The sequence below is a fragment of the Piliocolobus tephrosceles genome, chromosome 9 (genome assembly GCF_002776525.5).
Source record: "Piliocolobus tephrosceles isolate RC106 chromosome 9, ASM277652v3, whole genome shotgun sequence".
In the NCBI taxonomy this organism is placed as follows: domain Eukaryota; kingdom Metazoa; phylum Chordata; class Mammalia; order Primates; family Cercopithecidae; genus Piliocolobus; species Piliocolobus tephrosceles.
In genome coordinates this window covers 11,612,133-11,630,055 of record NC_045442.1, presented here as the reverse complement: position 1 = coordinate 11,630,055, position 17,923 = coordinate 11,612,133, and the positions used below count along the sequence as shown (strand labels likewise).

The following is a 17,923-nucleotide window of genomic DNA, read 5'->3' as shown; positions in this document are numbered from 1 at the left end:
CCTCCTCAGGAGGGGGATGGGGCTCCTCCTTTCACCAACGCCGGCCACCCCAATTCTACTTCTAGGCTTTTGAGAAAAGACCATATGATTCTCAGGTCTAGGGTGCGACAAGCACAGGCCTCAGGGTGGACAGGGCTCAAGTTCTAGCTCTGTGATCCTGGGGGCATCGCCTCACAAGGCATTTGACTCACGTGTAAAATGGGGTGACATAGTACCTCTTTACAGTGCTGTTAGAATTAAATGAGCCACTTTATTGAGAGCGCCTGCCATAAGTGCTCTGTGTAAGTTCCTTTCATTTATTTCTCCCTCTGGGCCAATGCACTTCCACACCGCAGCAGCATGGTTCTTTCTCACTTCAACCCGTAGGTGGGTGCTGTTTGTGTACCCCTTTTCCAGATGAGGAAATGGAGGCTCCCAGTGGTGACATGGCTGGGTCAAGGTCAAAAAGCTAATAAGAGTTGGAACTAGGACTAGAACCTCAAGGCTTTTCAGACATCAGATCTACGATCAGAACGCTGATCATTCTCTTACTAGCCGGGTGGTGTCCTGGGGAGGCGCCCTGTTCCCTACGGCAACGCTGTCCACTAAAACTTCTCAGTGATACGAATGTCCTGTGTCTTCATTCTCCAGTACGGTCGCCGCTGGCCACAGGCTGCCAGCGAGCACTTGAAATGAGGCTGGTGCCACTAAGGAACCAAATTGTTAATTTTGTTTAATTTCAACTAATTAAAATTTATAGTGAAATACCCACATGGGGCTATGGCTTCCACACAGGACAGCCCAACTGGAAGCCAGTGTTTCTTTGCATTACATCAGAGGCTAATCCTCGCCATCAGAGCCAGTGGGTAGGTGAGGCTGTGTGTGTGAAGCCCTGGACGTTTCTCAAGCACCTAGTGGTGCTCGGTGAGTATTAGGCCCCCTTCCCCTCGCTGGCTGGCTCTGTAAGTGGGAGACCAAGTGGTTGTGTCTCTGGAGTGCAGGCTGAGGTGTGTTCATGGCACATCTGCCCAGTAATGCAGATCAGCAGGAGGTGTCCTTCCTGCACCTAAGGAGGTCTCACATTGCACCTGGGGGCTTGGCTTCACCTATGTGACCGCATGTCCAGGCCTGCAGACCCATATCTGAGCTGGCATTGTAAGAAGCCCTGGATGGCCCAGTGAACTGGCTCCTGACAGCAGCACTTGTGGTAAACCCTCCCTGTCCACAAACCACCCAGTGGCCACACCTACAAGAGTGCCCCTCACCGGCCGGGCATGGTGGCTTACGCCTGTAATCCTAGCACTTTGGGAGGCTGAGGCTGGTGGATCATCTGAGGTCAGGAGCTCAAGACCAGCCTGACCAACATGGTAAAACCCTGTCTCTACTAAAAATACAAAATTAGCTGGGCATGGTGGTATATGCCTGTAATCCCAGCTACACAGGAGGCTGAGGCAGGTTCAAGAATCACTTGAACCCAGGAGGCAGAGGTTGCAGTGAGCCGAGATCACGCCATTGCATTCCAGCCTGGGTGACAGAGCGAAAGTCCGTATCAAAAAAAAAAAAAAAAAAAAGAGTGCTCCTCACCAGACTGGGAGGGAGCCCAAATGGGCAGACATACGGTTTTTCCATTGATGTCTCTGCACTGTTCTTGTCCGGAAAACCTGGCAGGATGCAGAACAGGCCCCAGCTTACAGCATCTCAGCCCCTTCTTTCTTCTCTACTTTCTTAATGCCTGTTAAGTTGTCCAGTGTTAAATATTTTAGCAGCCTAATGACTCAGATGTAGACTGTGAAAGTGTTTCCTTTTTCAGGGAAGGCACTGGATCAGGTCTAGTTACAGATGCTCTTAATGCCCTTTTACAAGCCTGGCCAAGGGTGTTTAGGAATAAAAACTTTCTCGGTTGCTGGGTGTGGTGACTCCCACCTATAATCTTGGCACTTTGAGAGGCTGAGGTGGGAGGATCGCTTGAGCTCAGGAGTTAGAGACCAGCTTGAGCAACATAGTGAGACTCCATCTCTACAAAAATAAAAATAAAAGTAGAAATTAGCCTGATGTGGTGGCGCATGCCTGTGGTCCCAGCTATTCGGGAGGCTGAAGTGGGAGGATCGCTTGAGCCCAGGAGGTCGAGGCTGCAGTGAGCCAAGATCACACCACTGTACTCCTGGGTGCAGCCTGGGTGACAGAGTGAGGTACTGTCTCAAAGAAAAGGAGGAAGAAGAAGAAAAAGAAGAAGAGTAGGAGGAGAAGGAGAAAGGAAGAAAGAAGAAGAAACTCAGGGGAAGGGAGTCTATGTCCTGAGAGTGGGCAGGGTGGGCCTAGTGAGGACCCCGATGCACAGTGGATTTCGGTCAGCATTCAGTTCTCAGGCCAGGAGTACACTTGGTGGGAGAAGAGTGGACCTCTGAAGCTGCCCCAGGGGAGGGAGAGGGCCCCGGGAGTAGGAGGGAGGAGAAATGAGGCTTAGGATGAGATCAAGCTGGAGGCTGGGGTTGGTAGGCGGCCAGAGTTTAAATCCCGGCTCCCACTCAAGAGTGATGCTGGGTGCTATTAGGACTGCCCCAAGCCTCACCTTCTTTGCAGGTAAATGGGGCTGACAATGTCTCCTGGGGGTAAAGGAGGGTTTCAGTGGGGAGATGAGACGAGACACGGCACACCCTACACAAAGTCAGCTTGCAGTGGAGACTTTGTGGACAAGGTCCCTGAGCGGCAAGGGGTCTTCTGGGCAACTCCATCCCCACAGCCAGCTCAGCAGCCACCCAGCAAATGTGCACCCAGGCAGGTACTTAGAAGGAGAAGCCGAGGGCTCTCCCACGAGGGAAGAGCTGAGATGAGCTTTGAGGACATGCTGGGTACAGGCTCCTCCGCTAGAAAGAGGTTTGGGGTAAATGGTTAGGTGGGTAGGTAGGTAGGTTGATGTGGGGCAAGTGAGCAACAGATGTGGTTTGTTGACTACCAGCCCAGGGCCCAGCACACACCTGAGGAGTCAGCCGTTCACGGGCTCCTGTCTGCTCACTGTGTACCTTGTAGGATCAGGAAGTTGGACATCATGATCCTAGGTTGTCTTTCTAGAAATGTTTGCTTAGATATGTGTTTGTGGCCATTTTGATAGACAGTTGGTCTTGGCCTCTGGCTAAGAGAATAAGCTATGATCTTGTTTCTTGGAGAATGTTAGATTTGCAGGGCATGGCTCTTGGTTACCCAGCACCTGATACCTTGCATGAGGCACCCTCGGCACTGCATAAATGTTTGCTGCATAATTCAACACAACGAGCTATCAGGTGAGTCTGAGGGTTCCTGTCCTAGAAAACAAGGTCAGACAGCACTTTGGAGGCAGGCAGCTGCATCTAACTTCTGGCTCTGCTATTAGACTCTTTACCCTCCAGCAAGTTCCTTAGCCACCCTAAGCCTCAGTTTCTCACCTGAAAGATGGGTATAATGCTAGGGTCCACCACAGAGAGTTACATAAAAATAACATGTGTGAAAAGCTTAGCAAAGTGCCCGCCTGGCATGCAGTAAGCACTGAGGTATCAGAGATTACTGTTTTTTTATTGCTATCATCATTTAAATGATTATAAGACTATTATTAAGGTAGATTAATGGTAAGTACCTGTGTTTTTACACATGGGTTCACAGAGTTCACGTACATCTGGCCTGGATTCGTTGGAATGTGCCACTACCCTCTAATGCTTCTTCCCGTTCTGTAGCCTCAGCCTCCCAATGGGGGTGGCTCTCCATGTTGCAATATTGTATAGGATGCAAAGTGGAGCCATCTGGCACCCATGGGGAATGCATTCCCTTCCTTGTGGAAACTAGGGCTTTGGGGTTAACCTCTTGCCAGGAGCGGCTGCAGAGAGGCTGCAAGCTAACATTAGTGGGTGGGAGTGCGCCTGTGTGGTGAGCACAGCCGTGCTGAGCACATCTCATGGGACAAACCGCCTCAACTATTTTGGCATGACATTTTGAGCTGTGAGCCCATTCCAAACCTCCTAGAGGAAAGGACAGGGTGAAAAGTCATCTGGCCCTGCCTGCCAGACGCCATAGCATAATAGCTGGAGGAGTAGACCCTTCCTGGTAAGTGACCAGGCAGCTGGTATTGAAACATATACATGGCCAGAATTGGCAGACTGAGAATTCGGGGAAGAGTGGGAGTGCTGAGCCTGGACTTAGGTCTCAACCCCAGGCCAGACTGCCTTTCCAGGCCACCTAGGAAGGATGCTCCTCTGGCATCTGAGGCTGGGTAGCAGGGAAGCTCACCTTTGAGATGAGGTACCACCTCATGCCTGGCTTGGGCATTCATAGTCATTCATTGTCTCCTTCCGACACACTCAGCCGGTAGGAGATAAAACTCCAGTTTCAGCAGAACGTTCTCCTTTTGAACTCTAAGCTGAGTCTATCCTCCCCAGCAGCATCCACATATTTCCCAAATTGTGGTGAATTAAAGAAGCTGCAAGCACTGGCCCAACTAGCTTTTCCTGGTGGTTTTTCGGCAACCCTCCTGCAAATGCTATCAGCCAAGCAAAGGAAAGCCAGGGCCACACAGCACAGAGGCTGCAGCTTAATTCAGCTTAACTCTGTTTCTTTACAAGTAGGCTATAAATTTGTGGGAGATAAAATTCACTTAATGCTCACTGCAGGGTTTAGTTTTGTTTTTTTTTCATGAAGATGGGAAGCTTATGTGTTAGGAACCACTAGGCTCCTGTTGAAGCATTGTGTATAACTCTCATTTAGTTCATATTTTATCTTCAATGGAGAAGATTCTGTAAAAATGGAATGTAGAAAATTGCCCCTCCTGGGGTGACATTTTTGCTGTCAGAAACTCTTTGGGGCTGGGCACAGTGGCTCATACCTGTAATCCCAGCACCTTGGGAGGTCAAGGCAGGTGAATCACGTGAGGTCAGGAGTTCAAGACCAGCCTGGCCAACATGGTGAAACTCCGTCTCTACTAAAAATACAAAAATTAGCCGGGCGTGGTGGCGTGTGCCTGTAGCCCCTGCTACTTGGGAGGCTGAGACAGGAGAATCACTTGAGCCTGGGAGGCGGAGGTTGCAGTGAGCTGAAATTAAGCCATTGCACTCCAGCCTGGGCGTCAGAGCAAGACTCTGTTTCAAAAAAAAAAAAAAAAGAAAGAAAAAGAAAAAGAAAAGAAACTCTCTTGCTCCTTTCTGAGAAGGAAAGGTCCTGAAAAGCCACTGGCTCTAAGGTCTAACAAAGGCCATTTTGTGTCTTCTCTTCTTTTTTTTTTTTTGAGATGGAATCTTGCTGTGTTGGCCAGGCTGGAGTGCAGTGGCCCGATCTTGGTTCACTGCAACCTCCACCTCCTCGGTTCAAGCAGCTCTCCTGCCTCACCCTCCCAAGTGGCTGGGATTATAGGCACGCACCACCACGCCCAACTAACTGTTTTGCATTTTTAGTAGAGACAGGGTTTCACCATGTGGGCCAGGCTGGTTTCGAATTCCTGACCTCAAGTGATCTGCCCGCCTTGGCCTCCCAAAGTGCTGGGATTACAGGCATGAGCCACAGCGCCCAGCTAGGCCTTCTCTTCTTAACCCCTTTTCGTTTGGTATAAAACTGTGGAGAAAGGTATGAGTGCAGAAGCAGGCCCAGACTGTAAAGGCATAAGAGGCAGGAACTCCAGTGTGGCTGAGAGCTTTTGGCCAGACCCATGTGCCTGTGTCTCTGGGTGACCCCTCTGCCTGCCTTGCCCCTTCCTTTACCTGTAGCCCATGATGGGACCACATTCTGGTTCAAGAGACAGTAGAGGCTCAGACAAACGTAGTTCTGTGAAGCCTTCCCAACCCTTCCACTCCCCAGGAGTACCCCCATCTCCCACCAGAGTAGCGAGGTTCCTTTCTGTACCTTGACAGTAATTTTAAGACAGGGGCAAGTGTATTACAGTTTGGTGAATCAGATTTTGTCATTTGTAGAGGAGATTGGGTGTTTCGAGCTGGACAGATCTGGTTCAAATCTGCTGCTTATTCACTGTACAACATTCGTCATATTACTTAGTCTCATGAGGTCTCAGTTTCCTCACCTGCAAAATGAGTATAAAATTAGTACTTACCTCACGAGGATTCAGTGAAATAGTGCACTGGAAATGCTTGACCAGAGCTGGCACATCTATCACCCAAGGACCATCTCTCACTATTGGAGAGAGTCCCCCACCATGGCAGGGACTGTGCCTGGTCCCCAGTCCTTAGCACAGTGGGCTGCACATAGTAGCCCCTCAACAAATGTTTATGGAATGGTTGTGTTTAGCTGGGCAGGGTGGCTCACACCTGTAATCCAGTACTTTGGGAGGCCAAGGCTGGAGGATCACTTGAGTTCGGGAGTTCGAGACCAGCCTGGGCAATATGGCAAAACCCTATCCTTTTTTTTGAGACAGAGTCTTGCTCTGTCGCCCAGGCTAGAGTGCAGTGGCATGTTCTCGGCTCACTGGAAGCTCTGCCTCCTGGGTTCACGCCATTCTCCTGCCTCAGCCTCCAAACACCTGGGACTATAGGCACCTGCCACCATGCCCAGCTATTTTTTTTTTTTTTTGTATTTTTAATAGAGATGGAATCTCACCATATTAGCCAAGATGGCCTTGATCTCCTGACCTTGTGATCTGCCTGCCTCAGCCTCCCAAAGTGCTGGGATTACAGGCGTGAGCCACTGTGCCCGGCCAACCCCATCCTTTAAAAAAAAAAAAAAAAAGAAAGAAAAAAAAAAAGACGACAAAGGCAGGGTCTCAGGTACTACCTGAGGCCTGCTGAGTTGGTATCTTTACAGTCATGCATTGCTTAATGATGGGGAGCTGCTCTGAGAAATGCATTGTTGGGCGATTTCATCATTGTGTGAACATCGTAAAGTGTGCTTACGCAAACCTAGACAGTATTGTCTACTACAAGGTACTGCACGACTCTTCACCTGTCAGAGTTTGGGCAGTGCTGTTGAGTGTATGGGCCACCCTTTGAGTAGCAAGGGGTCTGGGGCCCTCTTCCCAACATTGGCTGCACACTGAAAACTCCCATGGAGCTTAAAAACAATGTTGATGCCTGGATGCCACCCCCAGAGTTTCTGGTTTAGTGGCCATGCGGGTGTGGCCTGGGGGTAGCTTTGAAATGTACTACCCCCAGGCTACACCCGCATAGCCACTAAACCAGATTTCGCCAGGTATTTCTACACAATACGGAACAGCTGGCCTAAGGCACACAGAAGAAAATCAAACCAACTCGGCTCTCAGATGCTTCTTTGTCTGTTGCAGCATAAGACATCTACATCATCATGCCCACTGCATAGGCTGCACTGAACCCTGTAACCGCGCCTCACTCCTGGCCCCGCCAGACCCTCGCACTACTGCGGCTGATCTATCCAATATTTTATTTTTCAGCTTTGCCCTGATGTCACGCGGATATCTGACTGTCTCCTAGAGAAAGTTGTTTTTCTGCCAGAGAAGGTACAGCAGGGAAGGTGTTGCCTCCTATTTAGTCAAAGGCTTATTTTAAATTGGGACTAGGCCAAGTTCAAGTGCAGGAACACATTGGCTCCTGGGGGAGCCTGGTCAGGTACATTTGGCCTGTGAGACCAGGGGTCAGCACTTTGGCTCATGGAACACATGTCTGTCCGAGCAGTGCAGACCTGGCTTGTGTGAACTGGGCTTTGTGTGCCCTTGAGGAAAATGCTGAGGCCACATCTAGAAATTCTGGCTGAGCCTGAGAGCCATGTGCAGAGCTGCCCCCACACATTTCCTTGTGTATATTTTGGGTTCAGACTGACATTTCATCTTAGCATGGGTGGAGGTAATGGCTGAATTTTTAGAAGGCTTGAATCCCTTCTACAAATACGTCTCCTTGCCCTGTAACCAAGTTTTGCTGGGTTGCAGTTCAGGAATGTATCTTGCTGCTTATACAGCCCATCATGGAATGTGAGGACTTAGCTCAGAAGAACAAAGCAGTATTCCTTCTAGAAAAAAACAAAAAAAGAAAGAAAGAAAGTTCCTCGGAGTTCACCAGTGAAATGGATCTTATATTATGAGTGTGAGGGCTGAATTCCTATGATATGGCTGGGTTCCTCATGGCATATTCCCCTCCTGACATGTTTAAAGTATATAAGAAATAACCTATGGTTTAGCCTTGGTCACTGTAGACTGGTGAGGAGTTTGAGTTCTGCACCATGCAGAGCCTGTGTATGAACTGTGGCGCTGCTCAGTGTGGCCTCTGGGTGAGTTCACCACTCAAAGCCTGCTTCCTCCATTGCCAACTAAGGACAATAGCAATACCTGCTGCATAGGCTCATTAAGAGAATTAAGGCAAAGAAGAGATGGGAGCCACTTAGCAGAGGGCCATCTTTGTGACCAGTGCTCACAAATGGTGTCTAATATTATTGTGGTTATTTTAGAAAAGCTTTTAAATTACCTTTTTGGTGTTCTTTTTCCAGTTATTAAGTGGGGAAGGCACAGTGCAAGTTGGCATGTGGATGGTATTTTGCTACTCTTCAAAGCTGGTAGGTAATGGGGTCATCTTCTAGGCTCCACATACCCTTTCAGTTTGAATTCTTGGTGTTTGAGTGAAGCCCCGAGATGCTGTCCTGTGGGAGAAGAAGAGTGTCACGGGGCAAGGTGGTCCTGAGCTGTAGAGCTGAGGGAGGCTGGTCCTAGAGGCGGGGGACTTGTCTTGCAGGAGAGAGGAAGGATGGAGGACGATGGGCACTGGACTGGGGTCAACCTAGCGGAGGCCCAGCCTACCAGCTGCCTGGTGAGCACTGCAGGAAGGCTTGTTTCCTGACCTCAAGGAGACCATGCCCTCTTTCAAGAGACAGTACACAGGCATTATAAGATTAAAACAGCCCATGGCCCTAAGTGACTTTGCCTCTATTTGGTGTTTAATGAATGTGGCCTTTTGTCCTTATCTAGAAGGCATTGTCTATGAAGGCAAGGATGTTGTCTCTTCACTGCCGTTTCTACAGCTCCTAGAAGTACCTAACACAATGTAGGTCTTTTTTATTTCTATTTTATTTTATTTATTATTATTATTTTTGAGATGGAGTCTTGCTCTGTTGCCCAGGCGGAACTGCAGTGGTGCGATCTTGGCTCACTGCAACCTCCGCCTCCCAGGTTCACGCCGTTCTCCTGCCTCAGCCTCCCGAGTAGCTGGGACTACAGGCGCCTGCCACCGTGCCCGGCTAATTTTTTGTATTTTTAGTAGAGATGGGGTTTCACCGTGTTAGCCAGGATGGTCTCGATCTCCTGACCTCATGATCCGCCTGCCTTGGCCTCCCAAAGTGCTGGGATTACAGGCGTGAGCCACCGCGCCTGGCCAAATGTAGGTCTTAATAAATACTTGATGAATGACTTAATCATATACTTCCTTATTAGAAGGCATTGGAGATGCAATTGAAGAAGTGAAGAGATTCAGTTCTTACTACCTAGAATATTCTACCTCTCTTCTCCTGGTCCATGTCCTCTTCTTTTTTCAGCTCAGTGTTTCACCAGTGTCAATCATTCATGGGCCACCTTCATGACATTTACCATCTCTGTACACTACTTGTGTTATTATCTATTTACTATCTTTATATCTACTTATTAAAAATGGCTTCATTTTTATTTTATTTTATGATTTTCTTTTCTTTTGAGACGAAGTCTTGCTCTGTCACCCAGGCTGGAGTGCAGTGGTGCCTTCTTGTCTCATTGCAACCTCCGCCTCCCAGGTTCAAGCGATTCTTCTGCCTCAGCCTCCAGAGTAGCTGGGATTACAGGCGCTTGCTGCCACGCCCAGCTAATTTTTTTTGTATCTTTAGTAGAGACAATGTTTCACCATGTTGGCCAGGCTGGTCTCAAACTCCTGATTCCAAGTGATCCTCCCACCTTGGCCTCCCAAAGTGCTGGGATTACAGGCGTGAGCCACCAGGCTCAGCTTTCATTTCTTATTTCGTTGTGTTACTAGTCAATGTCTGTGAGTTACGGGTTGGTGTGCTCATGGTATCTTTTTCCTAATATTGAAATGCATAACTATTGAAATACTCTAATCTGAGAAATCCTAATATGGTAACACTGACTTATCCTCTAAAACTCAGCTTAACTATTCCCTCTTCTGGAAAATCTCCCCATACGTCTTCCAACACTAGTTAAAATATTCCTTTCCTATCTCTGTCATGTGGTAGCCGTCGTTATCTGATGACAGACGTAATCATAGGAACCATGTTGCATCTCACTTTTTAACCCTAGTGCTTTGCACAGGGCCAGGATGTAGTAGCACTTGAAAAGTGATTTTGAATAACTAATTGAAACTGCTTTAGTCTGGGGAAGTTTATGCTGTCTGGCATGCATGGGGGCCCCTAACAGGATGCTCTAGGATTCTGTGAAGACAATGTGCTGTCATTCAGGGCCCCAGCATTCCTAAGCTTCTATTTGGGTGCCCATCAACAAATCAGTTGTATGAACTTTGATTTAGACTCTCAGCTCCCAGCAAGGAACTAGTATGCTCTGTGTCTGGGGAGGGTTTGGCCTCTGACCTTCCGCATCACATATTCCCGTCAGTTACCCAGCCAGCCTTGGATGCTTCCAGTCCCTGGTCTCATTTCCCAGGATTTCCACATGGATGAAATTGGGCATCGGCAGTCTGGGATGGTGGGGGAAGTGATCGGGGAGAGGCCTTTGATCCAGTAGGGCACAAGTGAGCCATTAGATGGAATGGAGATTTCCTTCAGTCTCCTGAAGTTACCTTCCCTAATGTACATGCCATAGCCTCAGGTTCTTCCTGCTCTGAACTCTGACTGTACCTGGTGTCTGCTGCTGTTTTGGTTCCATATTACTACTTCTTGCCCCTCCAGCATGTGCCTGTCTTTCCAGGGAGCGTCCTGTCTTAAACACTTTTTTTTTTTTGTGATGGGGTCTTGTTCTTTTCAACCAGGCTGGAATGCAATGGTACAATCTCAGCTCACTGCAACCTCTGCTTCCCAGGTTTGAGAGATTCTCCTGCCTCAGCCTCCCAAGTAGTTGGGATTACAGGTGTCCACCACCATGCCTGGCTAATTTTTTTATATTTTTAGTAGAGATGGGGTTTCACCATGTTGGCCAGGTTGGTCTCGAACTCTTCATCTCAGGTGATCTGCCCGCCTCAGCCTCCCAAAGTGCTGGGATTACAGGTGTGAGTCACCACGCCTTGCCTATCGTAAACATTTTATGTGTGTGTGTGTGTGTGTGTATACATATATATATATATATATATATATATTTTTTTTTTTTTTTTGAGATGGAGTCTCGCTCTTGTTGCCCAGGCTGGAGTACAGTGGTGCGATTTCAGCTCACTGCAGCCTCTGCCTCTCGGGTTCAAACTATTCTCCTGCCTCAGCCTCCCCAGTGGCTGGGATCATAGGTGCCCACCACCATGCCTGGCTAATTTTTGTATTTTTAGTAGAGATGGGGTTTTGCCATGTTGGCCAGGCTGGTCTGGAACTCCTGACCTCAAGTGATCCACCCACCTCGGCTTCCCAAAGTGCTGGGATTACAGGTGTGAGCCACTGCGCCCAGCCCCTGTCCTAAACATGTTTATCCACTTATTGATTGATGGGCATTTGGGCTGATTTCATATTTTTTCAGTTCCACATGGGCACTCAGAGGGTGACTGCAGATGCTGGTGAGTATTTGATCCATTAATGGTTATTTCTGTGTCAGGCAAATTGAGCACAGGTTTCTAGCCTGGCTTCTCATTTTTATGTGGCTTTCCACTTCTCAGGGAAAGCAAAATATTGTTGCTACAACAGAATTTTAAAGGAAGCTGCAAATGCATAGCAAAGCATTGCTTGGTGGACAGGGCCACAGTTACTTCCTAGGCACTGATTTGCCTTTTGTATTCCACAAAACTCCTTTGGCAAATGATAATGTGCTTTGTGGTCTTTCATTGCTTTCTGAAGCCTTAGGTTTAGTATCTACCATATGAGCACTTCTCAACGCCACAGTTGACAGCTCTTTGAAGATGCTGTTGGCTACAAGTAACAGACTACCCAGTACAAGAAAACTTCAACAATCATAGGTTTATCATTGCACCAGCAGGAAGTTCTGAGGTTGAGTAATTCATTAGTTCAGTGACATCACTGAGGACCCAGGCCCTTTTCATCTTCCTCTCTACCCACATTCAGTGTAGCCAGATGTTCCCCTCATCGTTTCAAACTGGCTGCAGCAGCTCCAGGCACTGTGCTCTCGCATGACAATGTCAAGAGGCAGGAAGACCCCTGATGGTCAGGAGCTATGCTGTCTTGTGTCTCTTCCAATGAGTGAGGAAACTGTCTCCAGAAGGCCCAGCTGATTTTTTCTCTTCTGTTTCATTGGCCAAGGGTGTGTAACAGGACCATGCCTAATCCAATTATTTAAACAAAAGTAAGGAAACAAAGAGGAAGAACAGCAGTTTTGAAAGCAAACAATGCTGGCCATAAAACTTCAGATTCAGTTTCTCCAAGTGTGGTCTGAAAAGCATCTCCTTCAGAATTATCTACAGGCTGGGTGCGGTGGCTCACGCCTCTAATCCCAGCACTTTGGGAGGCCGAGGTGGGTGGATCACTTGAGGTCACACTTCTAATCCCAGCACTTTGGGAGGCTGAGGCAGGTGGATCACTTGAGGTCAGGAGTTTGAGACCAGCCCGGCCAATATGGTGAAACCCCGTCTCTACTAAAAATACAAAAATTAGCTGGACGTGGTGTCAGGTGCCTGTAATCCCAGCTATTTGGGAGGCTGAGAAAAGAGAATCGCTTGAACCTGGGAGGCGGAAGTCGCAGTGAACCCAGATTGCACCGCTGCACTCCAGCCTGGGTGGGAGAGTGAGAAGATTCTGTCTCAAACAAAATAATAATAATATGTTTTAAAAAAGAATTATTTAAAATATGCTTTCTAGAATGCACATTTCTTTAAAAATATATATATATATATTTCAATAGGTTTTTGGGGAACAGGTGGTGTTTGGTTACATGCATAAGTTCTTTAGTGGTGATTTCTGAGATTTTGGTGCACCTGCCACCTAAGGAGTGTACACTGTACCCAGTGTGTAGTCTTATATCCCTCACCTCCCTCCCACCCTTTCCCCCAAGACCCCAAAGTCCATTATATAATTCTTATGCCTTTGCGTCTGCATAGCTTAACGCCCATTTATGAATGAGAACATACAACGTTTGGTTTTTCATTTCTGAGTTACTTCACTTAGAATAATGGCCTCCAATTCCATCCACATTGCTGCAAATGCCATTATTTTATTCCTTTTTATGGCTGAGTAGTATTCCATGCTCGCTCACTCTATCTATCTATCTATCTATCTATCTATCTATCTATCTATCTATCTATCTTATTCTATTTCTTTATTTTTTTTTTTGAAATGGAGTTGCGCTCTTGTCACCCAGGGTGGAGTGCAATGGTGCGATCTCGGTTCACTGCACCTTGGCCTCCTGGGTTCAAGTGATTCTCCTACCTCAGACTCCCGAGTAGATGGGATTACAGGCACGTGCCACCACGCCCAGTTATTTTTTGTATTTTTAGTAGAGACAGGATTTCACCACGTTGGCCAGGATGGTCTCAATCTCTTGACCTCATGATCTGCCCACCTCGGCCTCCCAAAGTGCTGGGATTACAGGCGTGAGCCACCGCACCGGTCTTTTTTTTTTTTTTTTCTTGAGATGGAGTCTCGCTCTGTCGTCAGGCTGGAGTGCAATGGTGTGATCCCAGCTCACTGCAACCTCTGCCTTCTGGGTTCAAGTGATTCTCCTACCTCAGCCTCCTGAGTGGCTGGGATTACAGGCACGTGCCACCACGCCCAGCTAATTTTTTGTATTTTTAGTAGAGATGGGGTTTCACCATGTTGGCCAGGCTGGTCTCAAACTCCTGACCTCATGATCCACCCTCCTCGGCCTCCCAGAGTGCTACAGGCATGAGCCGTGGCGCCTAGCCCACATTTTCTTAATCCACTCATTGATTGATGGGCATTTGAGCTGGTTTCATATTTTTTCAGTTGCAAATTGTGCTGCTGTAAACATGGCATGTATAAGTATCTTTTTTCATGTAATGACTTCTTTTCCTCTGGGTAGACAGCCAGGAGTAGGACTGCCGGATCAAATGGTAGATCTACTTTTAATTCTTTAAGGAGTCTCTACCCTGTTTTCCGTAGTGGTTGTACTGGTTTACATTAAAAGTGTTCCCTTTTCATCACATCTCCACAAGCATCTATTATTTTAATTTTTTGAGAGCACATTCTTGCAGGAGTGAGGTGGTATGGCATTGTGGTTTTGATTTGCATTTCCCTGATAAAATGCACATTTCTGGGCCCCTTTCCTGATGTGCTGAATCAGAATGCCTGGGAGCCAGGCCCAGGAATTTGCATTTTAACATTGACCCACTGAGTCTTATTGACACTGAGTTTCAGCCCCACAGCCTGGGGTTCGTGGTTGTCTCCTATTGATATTTTCATGTCATAGATGTCCCTTCAGCAATGCTAGTCCTGTCGAGCAGAGGCTGCGGGCCAAGAAGAATGAAGACTCAGACTTCAGAAATTCCCTTTCTAGGTCTTGCCTTTAGAGATTCAGACAGAAATATTAACTGATGCAATGATGCTATCTGGCATTTGCTTCAAAACAATCTGGGTAGCAGAGGGAAAGTGGGATTGTAGATAAAATGGAATTAGCCATAATTTGATCATGTTGGATCTGGGTGTTATATATAGGGTGTATTATCCGGTTCTTTCCACTAAAGTTTTTTAAAGTCCGCATTCCGGAGGCTTGCTCTGTCGCTATGCTGCCTTTGACTCTGGGTAAGTCCATCTCCTTCTTTGGATTTCAGCAGAAGTTCTCTATAAAATTAGTGTTTTCACATTTTCATTTTTCCCCCTTGCCTCCTAGTGAACCTCTTCTCTAAATAAAATCTTATGTGGAACTTAAAGATATGACAAAAGTGAAACAGCTCTCTTTGCAGGTGCTATGGATGTCTTTAAGATAACTCTAGAAACCCTAGGACTCTGGAGAAGAGAGTTTAGCAGCTACTGTAGTAGAGCCTTGCTGTAAACACATATACAGACCACCCTGATGCAGAACCATAGCCTGGTACGCAGAATGAAAGAATCCTTGGGAAGTAAAGATTCAGCCATGGATGCAATTTCTGAGGCACGTGTTGCTGCCTGCAAGTCAGTCTTCAGTAGATTCCAGGTATCCCAAGACAGACAGCACAAGCCTGCATCTTCCCTCCTCTGTATTGCATTGCTACCCTGACTTGGAGCAGGAGGAGATGGCAGTGCACATTTACTGTAGCTCTAGGTTCACTGTCCAGGCAGGATTTCTGGTCGTGACTAGGAACAGAGCTGTGTGGGTTGGCCAAGAGTTTCTGATGTGGATGTATTTCTGTTGTGTGGCAGGATTTGAGGCTCAGTCCTGTATGATATTAGGAGCCCTTGACTTCATCTTCTGATGAGTTGGTCCTACATGGGACCATGGCTGTGTCCGAATGCTGGCTGCTCAAGACCACTGCACTGCCTGAGCTCGGTCATTCATCAGAGAGGTGCTGAGGTCAGCCTTCCTCAACCAGAGTGGTTCTCCTACAGTGAATAACCTTAGACTCTGGAGATGTTAATGAAATCTAAGCTATCTTCTTAAATCCTTCAGCTGGGCACGGTGGCTCACGCCTGTAATCCCAGCACTTTGGGAGGCCAAGGTGGGTGGATCACGAGGTCTAGGAGATCGAGACCATCCTGGCTAACACGGTGAAACCCCGTCTCTACTAAAAATACAAAAAAATTGGCTGGGCGTGGTGGCTTACACCTGTAGTCTCAGCTACTTGGGAGGCTGAGGCAGGAGAATGGCGTGAACCTGGGAGGTGGAGCTTGCAGTGAGCCAAGATCGCGCCACTGCACTTCAGCCTGGGGGACAGAGTGAGACTCCGTCTCAACAACAACAACAACAACAAATCCTTCAAAGAAGGGATTAAGTCACAGTAATAACCAGGTACCTACTGCATTAGTTTCCTGTGGCTGCCATAATAAATTACCACAAAACTAGTAATTTTGGCTTAAGACAACACAAATTTATTTTACTAGGAGTTCTGTAGGTGAAATGTCTAACATGGGTCTCACTGAGCTAAAATCAAGGTTTCAGTAGTGCTGTGTTCCTTTCTGGAAGCCCTCGAGGAAAAATCCACGTTCGTTCTTTTTCCACCTTCTAGAAGCCGCTCACATTCCCTGGCTCATGGTACCTTCCTCTGTCTTCAAAGTCAGCATCTTCTAATCTCTCGTTCACTCTGCTTCCACAGCCACGTCTCTTTCTCTGACTCTCTTCTTCCTCCTCCTTCCAATTAAAGGACTTTCATGATGACATTGGGTCCACCTGGATACTCCAGGCTAGCCTCCCTAGTTTGAAGTCAGGTGACTTCAGCAACTTTAATTCCATCTACAACCTTCATTCCTCTTTGTCATGTAACTTAACATATTCACAACTCCAGGGATGAAGATGTGGCCATCTTGCCGGGGCCTTCCTTTTGCCAACCACACAGACCTACCAGTAGGTTTTGAAACAGAGTGGCACCTTCTTCTGTCCTGAAGGATATGCATCTGTCAACTGGGAGGGGCTGTTTCACAGGAACGGGATGGCACCTCAAATTCATCTTGGCTCTTTGCTCAGTTGGGGTGCTGGGGCTTACATGGTGGTGAGCAGTGTATGTTTCTACCATAAATGGATATGACCTACATTTAGGTCCTTTTAGAACTACATTTTAGAACCTTTTGTTTTTGTTTTTTTGTTTGTTTGAGACGGAGTCTTACTCTGTTGCCAGGCTGGAGTGCGGTGGTGCAATCTCGGCTCATTGCAACCTCCGACTCCCTGGTTCAAGCCATTCTCCTGCCTTAGCTTCCCGAGTAGCTGGGATTACGGGCACATGCCACCATGCCCAGTTAATTTTTTTTTTTTGTATTTTTAGTAGAGACGGGGTTTCACCATGCTGGCCAGGATGGCCTCAATCTCCTGACCTCGTGATCTGCCCGCCTCGGCCTTCCAAAGTCCTAGGATTATAAAGCACAAGAACCTTGAAGACTGGGCATTCCCATTGTCTCTTCACTAACAGTAGATGGTATACATTTAAACTAGCCTATTTGGGTCTCAGTTATCATACTTGTAAAATGGACACATTAATATGATACCAGGAAATCCGTGATAAGGATGTGAACAAGGAATCTATTTAAATTTTCATCAGAAATGTGACTCTTAGAAGCACTGCGTTATTTTAAAAAACCAGTATTTTCGCAGAAGGCAGTATAAGTCTTATTTCTTTATTCTACAGAGAATCCTCATTAGGGGCTCGTAAGATCTGTTTCTTTAAGAGGAGGAAAGGAAGTGCTGAGTAATTTCTGAGTCTCTTGCCCTTTGGTCCCTAAGTATATAATCTACAGCAGTGCTTTCTGTGACACTAAACTTAAAATTGAAAGCCTGGTATCTATATAAGCTTTTCATGATTGGGGCCTAGCTGCAGAAATTTCTAGAGAAAAGGTGATATGCCATGGTATTGGCAGGTAAGCACCACCTCTCATGGGTGTGAGGTCCATGTTAGTGAAGGAGTTGGGCCCTTAAAGGAAAACCTCACATGCCAATAGATACATAATTCCTAGAAATATGGCAGCAGGAATTGGTTTGGATTTAACCTCTGCCGACTTCAGAGTGCGCAACAGCCAAACAGAACGCACGTCAACAAGTTTTGCAAACTCTAGCACAGCCCGCGCTTTCCGTGGTTAAGCACCACTAATCCCACACAGGTGAAGAAAAAAGGGCCGGAATTTGGCCCCAGGAACAAGCGAGGCACTATTTCACCTCCAGCTTCTTTCTGAGGCTCCGGGTAGCCTCAGGCGGGCAAAGGCCCCGCAGAGGAAGCGCGGGCCGCCTGGCCTGTACTTGACCTTCCCAGTCCGTTCTCACGCCACAGCCTTCCCGGCGTTGCCATGCGTAGTGGAAGGCCGT

At 47.4% G+C, this 17,923-nt stretch overlaps 1 protein-coding gene across 1 annotated transcript in view; it reads left to right on the top strand.

Annotated features, from left to right (window-relative positions):
• The window catches only part of TACC2 (transforming acidic coiled-coil containing protein 2), a 234,980-nt gene that overhangs the window by 77,113 nt on the left and 139,944 nt on the right, over nt 1-17,923 (top strand). The gene's annotated exons all lie outside the window — the stretch shown is intronic.